Raw genomic sequence first — 13037 nt, forward strand, 5'->3', positions numbered from 1 at the left:
TGGTCAAACATGTTATTTCTAAAGTGAGTGATGTATTATGCTCCTGCTGGTGATGAAGATGATGTACAGTAATGGCAGTTGCCAAGCAAGCGTGCTGCTTTAGTTGAATCAAATGAGTTTCACGGCTGTCTTTCACCACTGTGGTGCAGTCTCAGCATCATTAAAAGGCACAATGTGTACTCTCCTCATCTGCTGTTCGTATCGGGCTTAGTTAGCGATACCGTCTTTGATCGTTTATGGTGATTTTATTCCACAACAATCATCCAATCAGTGCTCCATCTGCTTTGTAAAGTTATTTCAACCTGCTGACAGAAGTGTGATTTTCTGACCTTGAAAAATCCTTAATAGAATACAGTAGAAAGTATTTTTAAAAATGATTCATTTCATTTATAATGAAAATGATTGGCAATTCACATTTCAGTAATCATCTTAACCTTTAAAATAATTGCATGTCAACGTGCACTGATTGATGACAGTGAAAAGAAAATTAAATTATTGTTGGTGTGTCTGCTTTAGCGGGCACGGTGGGCGACTGGTTAGAGCGTCAGTCTCACAGTTCTGAGGAGTGGGCTTCAATCCCCGGTCCCGCCTGTGTGGAGTTTGCATGTTCTCCCTGTGCCTGCGTGGGTTTTCTCCGGGCACTCCGGTTTCCTCCCACATCCCAAAAACATGCATTAATTGGGGACTCTAAATTGCCCGTAGGTGTGAATGTGAGTGCGAATGTTGTTTGTTTGTATGTGCCCTTGAGTCTATTTTACCTTTATCACTGACAATGTGATGTAACCACTTCCTATGACCTTATGCAGGTCTTGTGACGATAACGGCAACACAAACACCTTTTCTGCATCACACAACATCTGGAGGAGAGTATGCAGTATGCACTGCATACTGCATGCATAATCCGTTGTCTCTATCCTCCATTAAACAGCTAAACACCTGTACACTTCTGCATGTGGGGCGACGTAGTGTGAATTCCCTGCAGTCCCACACTACATGGCATGCATCGCATGACACTAAAGTGACTCCATATCGTGTGCACGTGCACACGCGGGTAAGTCTTTGAACAAGGCTAGCGCATCCCAGTGCTTCTCACATGAGACTGCAGGAATATAATTAACCTTCGCAAACACATTAATGAGGAAATATGCAACCTCAAGACAGCCCCCACAGATAAGAAGGAAAACAAAGTGTGGCTAATTAGGATCACAAAATCAGTTTATCCAAGAAAGCTCCGATCTGTATAATTGTAACTGAGCCTTGCCTTGCATGATGTAATTAATCTCCAAGTGATGAGAATCGTTTTTATCTGATTACCTCTCTGTTTCTTTTTGTCTCACTCTCAGTCCTTTTTTTTTTTAGTTCGCACAGACACAGATCCCTGGAATATTAACTTTGCGTAGCAGCTAAACGTTTTCTGTATAAGGGCCTTAGCGTGTGCGCAGGTGGGATAAACGAATAAAAAACGTTTGGGAGACAACTATAATGTGATTAAAATTGAGTCAGTCAATGCATTGATCCATCCATCCATTTTCTGAGCCGCTTCTCCTCACTAGGGTCGCGGGCGTGCTGGAGCCTATCCCAGCTGTCATCGGGCAGGAGGCGGGGTACACCCTGAACTGGTTGCCAGCCAATCACAGGGCACATACAAACAAACAACATTCGCACTCACATTCACACCTACGGGCAATCTAGAGTCCGCAATTAATGCATGTTTTTGGGATGTGGGAGGAAACCGGAGTGCCCGGAGAAAACCCACGCAGGCACTGGGAGAACATGCAAACTCCACACAGGCGGGACCGGGGATTGAACCCCGCTCCTCATAACTGTGAGGCTGACGCTCTAACCAGTTGGCCACCGTGTCACCTCAATGATGAAGATTTTTTTTTTTTTTCAGCGCAGTACAGTGGTCACCAAAATTTTTTTGTGGCATGGACCGGTTTCATGTAGACATATTTTGACAGACCGCCATGGAAACAAATAAAAGCAAATGTTTAAAAATACAATTTACCATTACGCTGAATGTTGGTTTTGGAATTAGTGGGAGCCCTGTGCTTGTTTTTCTCTCCAACGAGCGGGTCGGTCTCATCTTGCGTTCTATACCTTTGCATGTCAAGACGTGACATTGTAGCCAGGCTTAAAAAAATGACCATTTCGCATGTGTGCTTTTATTGTACTTCATTGACTGGAATATTTTGAACGTGCAAGTGGTCTCATGTTTGGCCATATATTTTCACACGCTTGTAGCACACAGCCATATGCCATACTGTACATGTTACAACAAGCGACTCAAGTTTTATGATGTTGGCTGGTGTTGTATGATGATGTCTCATTAGCACACAGTTGTTTTCCGTGCATTATTCGACATAACATTATGGCAATGAAAAATAAGCTTCTCTTAACGCCGCTGCCCTCATTCCTCACAGCCAGTCCCTTGGTCCCATTAGTGTGAATATTTTAATATTAGCAGCAATCAGAATAGCCAAAGCTAGCGAGGCTAACCGCTATGGACGTATGAAGATTAGACTGTATCATCTTGTTGGCCAAAAATTCCGCTGTGTTGGTCCGGCGACGGCAGTGGATGAGCATGTCGAAAGTTCTCTGTGAATTGGTCGATTGGAAGACGAGATTCCAAAAATGTGATGGGCTATTAGTCAACTTCAAGCTTTAAATGTTGATGTGCAGGGGTAAGGTCAACCCGTCGACTGGTTAATACTCGGTTCAACCCCTAGCGTCATCAAGTCATGATACGTTGTCTTCAAGTCATTATGTGTGCGATACAGTATAGAAGCAGACACCCCCCAAAAAAAATCCTGAATGAATGCCAATGTGACTTCATCATAAACACACAGATTGAATATACCCCATCAATTTGAGATTAACACTATAAATCTATAATTATTATTATTACAAACCCCAATTCCAATGAAGTTGGGACGTTGTGTGAAACAAATACAGAATATATTTTTGAACCACGTTGCAGGCATCAAATTCAAAATGAGAGCATATTTGCAAACATTCATCAGGTTGAACATTAAATGTCGTCTCTGAGTAGTGTATTCAATTGAATACAGGTTGAAAAGGATTTGCAAATAATTGTATTCTGTTTTTATATACGTTTTACATAACATCCCAACTTCATTAGAATTGGGGTTTGTACATCAAACGCAGAGAGCATTAACTATTCTCTAAACATGGTACATTTAGAGGTGTGTTGATCATTAAATAAGTAGAATAATTGTAGATGGTTCAACAGTCAATCGAGGCCAACTACAATTTTTTTTTGCTGGTTTCTTTTGCCTCTGTGTTGTAACTGCTTGGTCTTGACACAGAGTTATTCACGTGTGTTTAAGTGAATGTAAACCTAGCCATATTGGATGTGTGTCACTTGTTAATTACATGTAAAATAGTTGGATATAGGCATTAAATTGGCCATTTGGAACCGCAATGCAAATCCTGCCTAAGAGGTATTTTGATCCGTGTGCTCCGCAAAATGACAGCTTGACTGGAGAGTGTTATCATCAGTCTCCTTGTACATCAACCTCAAGCTGCTTCCATGTTTCTGCCTAGCAACAGAGGGAAAAATAACAATGCTGGCCATTGATCAGTTTATCTTGATAGAAGGCATAAACAAGAGTGAAAGTATTTCCCTACCAGCACATTTTCCCTAATCAATGAGATTGGTGGTGGACGTAAAAACAAACCTCATTCTTTTTGGCAGAACATGTCTTTGTCAAAAGAGGTAGTTATTTATTCATATCTCAAGGTTACAATATTTTGTAGATTTTTTTAAAGTTGGTCTTTTATATAATCGGCCCGCATTGACTGGGTTTCTTCCCCCCTCCCCCCTCTCTCATCTCAAGAGTGCGACGAACCCCACCAGTGCCTAATCACGGCAGCAGGAAGCAGAACAAACTGCAGCTGTACAGAGAGATGGGAAATGAGTAACGGCTGCTGTAATGCGGGGAGCATGTGCAGGGTGCTGATGCAGTGCTTCGGCCACCTCCCTGGTACGACATGAATTTGGACTGATTCCATCCAGCGAGCCTTTTAAATGTAAGAGCACACCTCTGATTGGCTCAAATATTCACGTACAGTATAAGAACCCAAAAAGGAAAATATTGGAGTTTCGTTATCTTAATGGTTAGCATTATCAAATCCACTCCCCATTTACTTTGCTGCCAGCAAATAATCTGCAAATAATAGAATCGTGCTATTGTTCACCCATTTCTGCTTGTTTAAGCAAACACCAAAAAGAGTACAGGATGTCAATTCTGCAGTGGAAATAGCCTTTAGCCTTCCATTATTCTGACAATGTTAAAGCTATGTTCACAAAATTTAACTATTTGTTCATTTATTGATGTCCTGATCTGTTGAAGCGGTCTCAGTTTAGTTTTGAACACAGAAAAACAAACATATTACTGTTAAGTAATAATCACAAATAAAAAATATTGAATCACTCGTGTATTTTTATAATGAGTTGAAACAATTAATGGAGACATAGAAAATGAACTTCATAATGCTCATACAAAAATACTTGTTCTGGCTGAATCAAACAACCAAATAAATCTTCAATTTTGCTTCACTGTGACTTTACAAAGATGGAATTTGTTTTGGCAATGTGTCTGCTGCATGTGCCAAATGCATGGATCCACACACTAACTGACAAGTGTAATATGGTGGCTTGGTGATAAGTTCTTGGTTCCACCAATGAAAATACAGCTCATGTCTTTGAGAGCTTGTGTTTTTTTTTTTTTTTTTTTTAGACTTGAGTTGCAACAATTAGCCACCCCCTATTTCTGTCCTTTGTCACAAAGGCAATGAAAGCCGTACTCGGCAATGGCCCAGCAGTACAGGGTTCGGGGTGAGCAGTAGACGTTAAAAAACGTTAATCTCGCTAGGGTCAAAAGAGATATAAAATGCTGCAATTGTTGATCAGGGTATTTTGACACACATGTCAAAAACATGTCATTAAGACACCTGGGAAAGATATTAAATGCATTACAAGTGGAATGCAAACAAATAATAAAAATGTTCCTTTAAGAATGGAAATAGGTGTTTATGTTTTGTTCAAAATATGGCTCACATGTCAAAGAAAGTAAACATTTTATCCCAAAGTGGTCTCCAAAAATGAACAACTGTCTTTCATTCCTAATGCAACTGTGAGAATCACATGTTTTGCTTGTATTTTGCTGCAGTGTACTGTACATACATTATCAAGAAATTATTTGATTTGTCAATTATGGCTCCATGGCGGCGGCACGACGGGTTTCAAATACATTCTCCATGACGAGAATGTATTTGAAACCCTTGTAACGCGATGGCTGGGGTGTTTGCATTCGTTGCCATTTGAGCCCTGGACCAAATTTGCACTTGGTCTTGATTTTCCGCTATTCCCTTTCACACAGCCATCATTTCGCCTCTGAAGCCGGAAATCCCATCCCATTTCACATAGTCCAGTGAGACATGGGAAAAGACGGCTTTGACGGGCAGTGTGATGCAGCTGGTTGATTGGGCAGCATCCATAATTGACTTTTTGTTCTGTTTCTTCAGGTGATTGGTTCTGGTACAGGACATACATAATGGAAAAAAATAACAGAATTTAATAGTAGACTTCATAGCAATAAAAATGTCTCGACACAGGATTTATTGGACTTGGGCGAGAAACTGCGTCCTCAAACTGGGGCTGCTGCAAAGTCATTTAGGGCCTACTTGCCAAGCTTTTGACGAATAGCCATCTTAATAAATCTGAGGCTTTAACATGTCTCCAGTGGCTTCCAATCAAACCTGTTCTTTAAATCCAGTAGACAGCACAGCAGATGCGTGAACTAGTTTGGTGGCTCCTAACTTTTGAACTGAGTGTTCATGTTTGACTGAGGTTTGCAAAAAGAAATATACATAATATTTACTCCCAAGGTCAAAGATCTCAGTGCACACCAATTTTCTTTGAAAAATAAAATAAAATAAAAGTGTCCACATGAAAATGTAGAATGTCTATCACTTTATCCCGAATTCTAGAAAATTTTCCCACAAACCTAAGTACATTTCCTAAAATGGAAAAATATGCTTGAGGGAAAGGAAAATAATATGAGTAAAATGATAGTGGAGTTACTCCTGAATACAGGGGTGGTTTCTGATATGGGCGATACGGGCAGCCGCCCAGGGCGGCATTTTCTCGGTGGTGGCATTGCTATTTTTTCAACACAATACAGTGGTGCCCAGTGTTTTTGTTTGTTTGTTTTGTTAGGTTTTTTTTATGGACAGGCATAGAAACTGATACAAATGAATTATTAAAAATACAACTCACCATTATGCTAATTGTAGTCATTGTAATTAGTGGGAGTCCTGTGCATGTTTCTCTTCAACAAACCAGACGCTCTCCTCTTGTGCTCCATAGAGTGGCTAACTGCTATGCTGTTCCAAAATGATCTTATTTTCGTACTCTTGGACCCACGTGGGTGTATGAAAACTGTATCGCCTTGTTGGGTGGACATTGTATTATCGTCTGGCGACAGGAGCAGACGAAAAAGGTCGAAAGTCCTCTGTAAACTTGCCGTGTGGAAGAACAGATGACGAAACCACGATTAGCAAATAGTCTACTTCAAGTGTTAAGTGTCAATGCGGAGTATTAAAGTCGACTCGCCAACTCGACTAATCAGTTCAACCCCTAGTGTGTGTGATGCTCAGTCGCTGCTTTGAGCTCAAACTGCAGTCACCCTGCAATCAAGTCAATACAATCAACCTCAATTGACATCTGAAAAAGGCTGTTAACTGCTATGCTTCGTCATTGCTTACTAATGCAGTGTGATATTCTTTTTTTTTTTTTCTGATTCAAAAGAATCATTTGCTCAGAACAAACTTTAAATTTTGATCAGATGAAAGGAAAGATGCTTAGATATCTGCTCAAAGAGGAAGCGGACTAACTACAATAACTAACTAACTACAATAACTTTATCCCACGAGCATCATATGAGATGCCTCAATCTAGAAAACTAACCTGTTGTATACCATCTAACATGTCCATCCGTTTTATGTTGGATAATCTATGCTAAAACTAATAAAATACAGTGGAACCACTGAAGTTTAATTTCCTTGACACGATTAGGAGTTCAACCTACATTTTCAAGAAAAATATGCCCCTGAAATACAGGTGGAACGATTAATCAAAAACTAATCGATTTTCAAATTAATCGACAACTATATTGACAATCAATTAATCATTTAGAGACTTTATTTAACTTCAAATTGTCCAAATTCTCAGAATTTCAGCCTCTCAACAGTATAAACATTCTCAGATTTCTATGGTCCTCCATGAAAGCAGACTGATTATCTTTGCACTTAATCAAAATAAGACATTTGCAAGCATCTGATTTTACTTTGGAAAACAGTGACCAACATTTATGGTTATTTTCTGGTGGACCAAACCAGTAACTGAATCAAAATCTATTTGTGCATTGGCTGCACTGTCAATTTGAAATGTCTTGTTTTTAAATGAAGGAATGGAAATTGAATTATTTTTTTTTTAAATCCGACTCATCGATTAATCAGAAAAAAATGATCGACAGATTAATCGATTATTAAAATAATCGTTAGTTACAGCACAGCCCTATAAAGTAACACAAACATTCAGAGCTCGAACCGCCATCATACATGATGTCACTTGAGACCCCCGCACATTTTGCTTTGAAATTTTTGTGTTTTTTCTGATGCCACCACAGACGTTTAGCAGTGATGGTTAAAGGGGAAAATGTGACAAGGACCGTAAGAGTGACAAATAGAACTCATATCAACACAGCAGTAGCGTAGCACTGAAAGCAGGAAACGTCTCCATCCGAGCTGCTCAGTACAATGAGTTAATGAGTTAGCGGGTAAATTAACGGCCCTAATATTAAGCAATGAGTCAATTTACATACACACTACACCGTTCCCCCTGTCCCTCTGAACTCCCCACACACACGCTTCCTCCAACCATACACAAGAAGAGTCTTGTAGTTGCGTGCCCCAGCCCCGGGAAGGTGACTCACACACACATCTGTCTCCCTGTGAGTTCCCTCCTCCATCGTTCCAACATATGGTATCATGCTGTTTACAAATTTTGCATTGTCACTTTTTTTTTAATTATTTTTGCTTTTTATTATTTTATGTATCATCTGTTTACGACGCACCATGACACTTTATTTCCCTTTTTGCAATACCTTATTATCTATTGTCTGTTGTCTCACTGTCTGTCTATTTATTGTATTGTACCGTTTGTATATTTACTGATTTTAATGTAGTGTACATTATTGTGCAGATTTATGTAGATTTTACGCAGATTCTGTGTTAATTTTCATAGATTTATGTTTTAGATTACTGTCAAGAGAGTGCAGAAACGACATTTCGATCATTGTAAGTCCTGTACGTATAGGGAAATTGACAATAAAGAAAACGTTGACTTTGACCTTGACCTTATGTTATCTGTTGTTTCACACGTGCATTTCTGTACTGGTTGCTCAGCACAATATGGAGACATCAACAATAAGTCAACAATAATAACACAAAGAAAACGAGGCGACTTGCTATTCTCCAAATTCGTCACTATGTTTGCAGCTCTTGAAAGGTGAGTACACATTGAACTGTGATCATCCGCAGTTAAACTATCTTTAGCAGTGTGTAACAGTAAATAACATTAAAAATGTAAAAACATTGCCTGATAAGTTAATTGTGAATAAACGGTTTTATGATTGTCCAAGAATGTATTATGTATTTCCAATAGAAATGGTCCTAATGCATTGAGAAAAATATGAACAACTCCATGGTCACCCAGCATTTTTGAAACAATTGGGTTATTCCACTAATTTTACAAATACTGGCTAAAATGCTGTAATAGTATTCAGGAGTTTTAAAAAAAAAAATAATAATAAAATCGAATTAAATGGTATTTTTAACATCTTCCATAGTTGGCGGGAAAGTTTCTTTCCAGTATCCAATTTGGCCTCACTTCTATTTCTTTTAAGGGGCTGATATGGTAGAATTTTATGTACAGTATATTTTCTGTTCAGTACGTTAACTATGTACCCCACCTTAACCAGTTTTTCTGTTGCTTTGCTCTAATGCTGTGAACTGATTTTCAGCCAGATTTTGGCCTGCCCACATTCAGGTCCAAAGCTGCGTGACCCCGCTGACGTCAGCGATGGAGGACGAGGACATTTCCTCAGTAAAGTTCTGCGGTGTAAGTGTCGCCTATATTGAAACTCTGGATGGTTTTTTTTTTGTTTTTTGTTTTTTTTTAGACAATGACGAGTGAAAATAGTAGGTTAGATACATTTGAGTATCAATTACTGTAATGCATCATTGCAGAAGGAAGGCAGTATGAGGTAAGTATGTGCAGATTATTTTCCGCCGATAAACACGGGTTTTGTCAGCTCATTGTTGTATTGATTGCATCATTCAAAATGGGTACATAAATACGTGTTTATCAGGGGGAAACAAAAAGTTCGATTAAAACCCAACACATTTTCTGTGCTTCAAAAGTGTCTTGACAAATAGCCAATGCTGACTCTCATCTACTGTGGAATGTACTCTGGTGTTATTACAACCACTGACTGACAAATACAAACACGCAGTGAGACCACTACAGACTGCAGATCTGTTCCCATGGTAACTCAGATCAAAAGATCTTAAACCCATACATATACCAGCAAAGCATTACCCTCCAAAGCTTGTTTTAGTTATGAAGAGAGATGGAGAGGACAAGACCACAATGGCACTTGTACCTCCAAAAAAGACCTGTAAGTGTTGAATGTTATGTAAGCTAAGAAAGTCACATTTTTAGCCACAGCATCCTGCTTTCATATGTTAAGAGCAGCCGGCAGAGTGGCTGACTGGTTAGCACATCTGCCTCACAGTTCTGAGGACCGGGGTTCAAACCCCGGCCCCACCTGTGTGGAGTTGGCATGTTCTCTCCCGTGCCTGTGTAGGTTTTCTCCGGGTACTCCGGTTTCCTCCCACATCCCAAAAACATGTGTGGTAGGTTGGTTGAAGACTCTAAATTGCCCATAGGTGTGAATGTCAGTGCGACTGGCTGTTTGTGTCTATGTGCCCTGCGATTGGCTGGCGACCGGTTCAGGGTGGACCCCGCCTCCGAGCCCGAAGGTAGCTGGGATAGGCTCCAGCAGCCCACGACCCGAGTCAGGAGAAGCGGTAAAGAAAATGGATGGATGTTAAGAGCAAGTGGGCGGCTTTCTCAAATTTAACCGGGGTGACTTGGCAAGTGTCTTTATTCCAAATGTTTGCCAAGCTTCTGAGTTTTCTGTATTAATTTTGAAATCTATTCTTAATGTAATTTTCTTTGTTTATGCTTCTCAAATGTGGTGTGGTGATACAATACAATATGTTACAGAAGAGAAATTGAGGTAGAGCTGAGTGAGTATTACCTTGTATTGAAAAGCAATTTTTTTTGGACACTAATTAGACTAGAGTAGTAATTAGACTATTTTGTCCTTAGAAAGTAAAAACAATTAAAAAAAATAATATTCCACAATCAAACAGGATCCAAAATAAATCCTTTATTATCCTGTTGTATTTGTTTCTTACCAGCAATGTTAACAGTTCATTGTAACCGACTCTACCTTTAATCAAAAGCAAATGCATATTCCGTTTTCTTTTTCAAGAAAATTAAAAATAAGGCCAGATTTTGAATAGTGTCAAGTTAACCTTAATTGTGAGAAGTAAAACACTTTTTCTTAATTTTAGTGTTGAAGGTGAGGCGTGTCTCACATTTAGACTTTTTCGTTGCGTAGTGGAAAGAGAAGTTAGTTCACTCCATATTTAAGTCAGGTAAAAGTGCGCCAAAGTCTCACACAAAGTGCTAATGTTTGAATTGCAAGTTTTGTCTGACTTGAGATGTGTATTTTTTTCCATAAATACTGTAAACAAACAAACAAACAAAAATAAATAAATAAAATCGATCAAATTCCAAATCCGACCCAAGGGGCATTTTGTTGTATTTGAAACACAAATGAAATTGATCATGGAAAGGGTCACCTTAAAATGACATTTTAATGAAGAAGTGGCTTGTAGTAAGGAAACTAGTATCTCATGTCATCACCATGGCGACGCTAGACAAGTACCCACTGAAGGGGTCTTGAATAGTGGTCAACCGGCACGTTTCTCCTGTCGTATCGTTGCTCATGTCCAGCGCTTGCACAAAGTGCCGCACACTAGAATAATAAAATGATGTTATGTCAAGTCATGATGTGGCAAGGACTGTGTTTCGCACATACATTCATAGTGTCTGCATATGTCATATGAAATTATTGTCTTATTATTATGCACAACCGATGATCAACTTGAACTTGCAAGAAGACAACTGTATGGTGCGCTATGAGACAATGTTACACCACTTCACATGATGATATCACAGACAAATTAGATTTGATTAATCGGTTATGAGGCAGGATGGTTTCCTATTGGTTAGCATGTCTGCCTCACATTTCTGAGGTCTGAAGTTCGGGTGGAGTTATGTTCTCCCTGTGCTTGCATGAGATTCTCCAGGTACTACAGCTTTCTCCCATTTTCCAAAAACATGCATGTTAGGTGATTTGAAAACACTAAATTGTCCATATAGGTGGGAATTTGAGTAGTGGATATGCAACGTGTCCTGCAATTGGCTGGTGACCATTCCGTATAGTGTAACACACCTTTTTCGCCAAAAGCCAGCTGCGACTCATCTGTGAGCCTAATAAGGACAAGCGACATAGACCAATGGATGGATGGATAATTGGTTATGAACTTTTGAACTTACTTTAACGCTATTTATTGATGTAACAGTTAGACTGTGGTACTTTGCAGATACTTCTTTTTCTCTTCATGGGGCTCTATTTCGGATGGAACACATACACGTGACCTTGAGTGTGAAAAGTCATGCGATATGTAATTAACTCCAATACAATAACTGTCATGTAAATAATAATCATAATAATGATTTTTTTTTTTTTAAACTGCCTTCACAAAGCTAATACTGTCCAGTTTGGATTGACAAAGTCAGAGAGGTATTCATTAAGCCATGCAGTGATCCCTAACTGGTGAGCCATGAGAAATGATCATTGTGTTGCAGGATCCCCCCCCACCCCCCAAAAAATATATTTATTTCTTACAAAATAATAATGTGTGCCAGTGCCATATAGTAAAATGTAGAAAAATCACATGGCCTTCCACAAAATGACAAAGGGGACATAAGTAACCTGTGTATCCACTTTTTGTGGCATTTTTCTTGGGTTGTGTGCCGTATGTTATTTGTTTTCTTCTTCCCTAATGTAAAATACAGTAGGTGCCTTGTCTCAATGAAGGTGGGGAAACATTGCATTAAGTAATATGTTTTGCAGGGGCTTGTAGTTTTACATTGGTGAAGAACTACACTGCTGAGAAGTATTTCTAATTAGCTGACCCATACAGCGCAATATTAGAAACACCTCTCGATATGCAGTGCAGCTCGACATCATCGCAAACTATCCATGAATCCATGTTCTATGGCGTTTGGGTCGCAGGTGAGCTGGAGGCGGCGTAAACCTCGGACTGGTTGCCATCCAATTGCCGGCCGGGGACAACAATTCACATTCGCCCAGATCAACAATTTAGGCGAGACTCTTCATTAATTTACATGCATGTTTTGGGAATATGGGGAAAAGCCCACAAAAACGGTGGCAATCACAACAGTGTCGTATCCTTTTGTGAAAATCGACTTTTGAAATGAAAAGCAGGTCAGTGCTTGAGAATTCGAATATTACATTTCTTCGTGGAAACTTGGATACGCAATAAACCGTCATTACAAGTTTGTAATCTTTCTGTATTCAGAGAACACATTTGTAAACATATCAAACTTCTGGCTTGAATGTGTCATATATGATCAAATTGCTTTGCATAATGAAATACTGTGTTCCTCTGCTGGAGCTGAAGTCAGACCTGAAGGTCTTTGCTGCTATTTGGGTGTGTGTGTTTTTTTGTTTGTTTGTTTTTCTTTCTCCATCGCATGCCTCGAGGACACTGATATCATAAATCTG

General features: G+C 39.3%; 1 protein-coding gene across 4 annotated transcripts in view; it reads right to left on the reverse strand.

Annotated features, from left to right (window-relative positions):
- The window catches only part of kiaa1549la (KIAA1549-like a), a 140603-nt gene that overhangs the window by 126394 nt on the left and 1172 nt on the right, over positions 1–13037 (reverse strand). The gene's annotated exons all lie outside the window — the stretch shown is intronic.

Source organism: Phyllopteryx taeniolatus, chromosome 5 (assembly GCF_024500385.1).
Source record: "Phyllopteryx taeniolatus isolate TA_2022b chromosome 5, UOR_Ptae_1.2, whole genome shotgun sequence".
Lineage (NCBI taxonomy): Eukaryota > Metazoa > Chordata > Actinopteri > Syngnathiformes > Syngnathidae > Phyllopteryx > Phyllopteryx taeniolatus.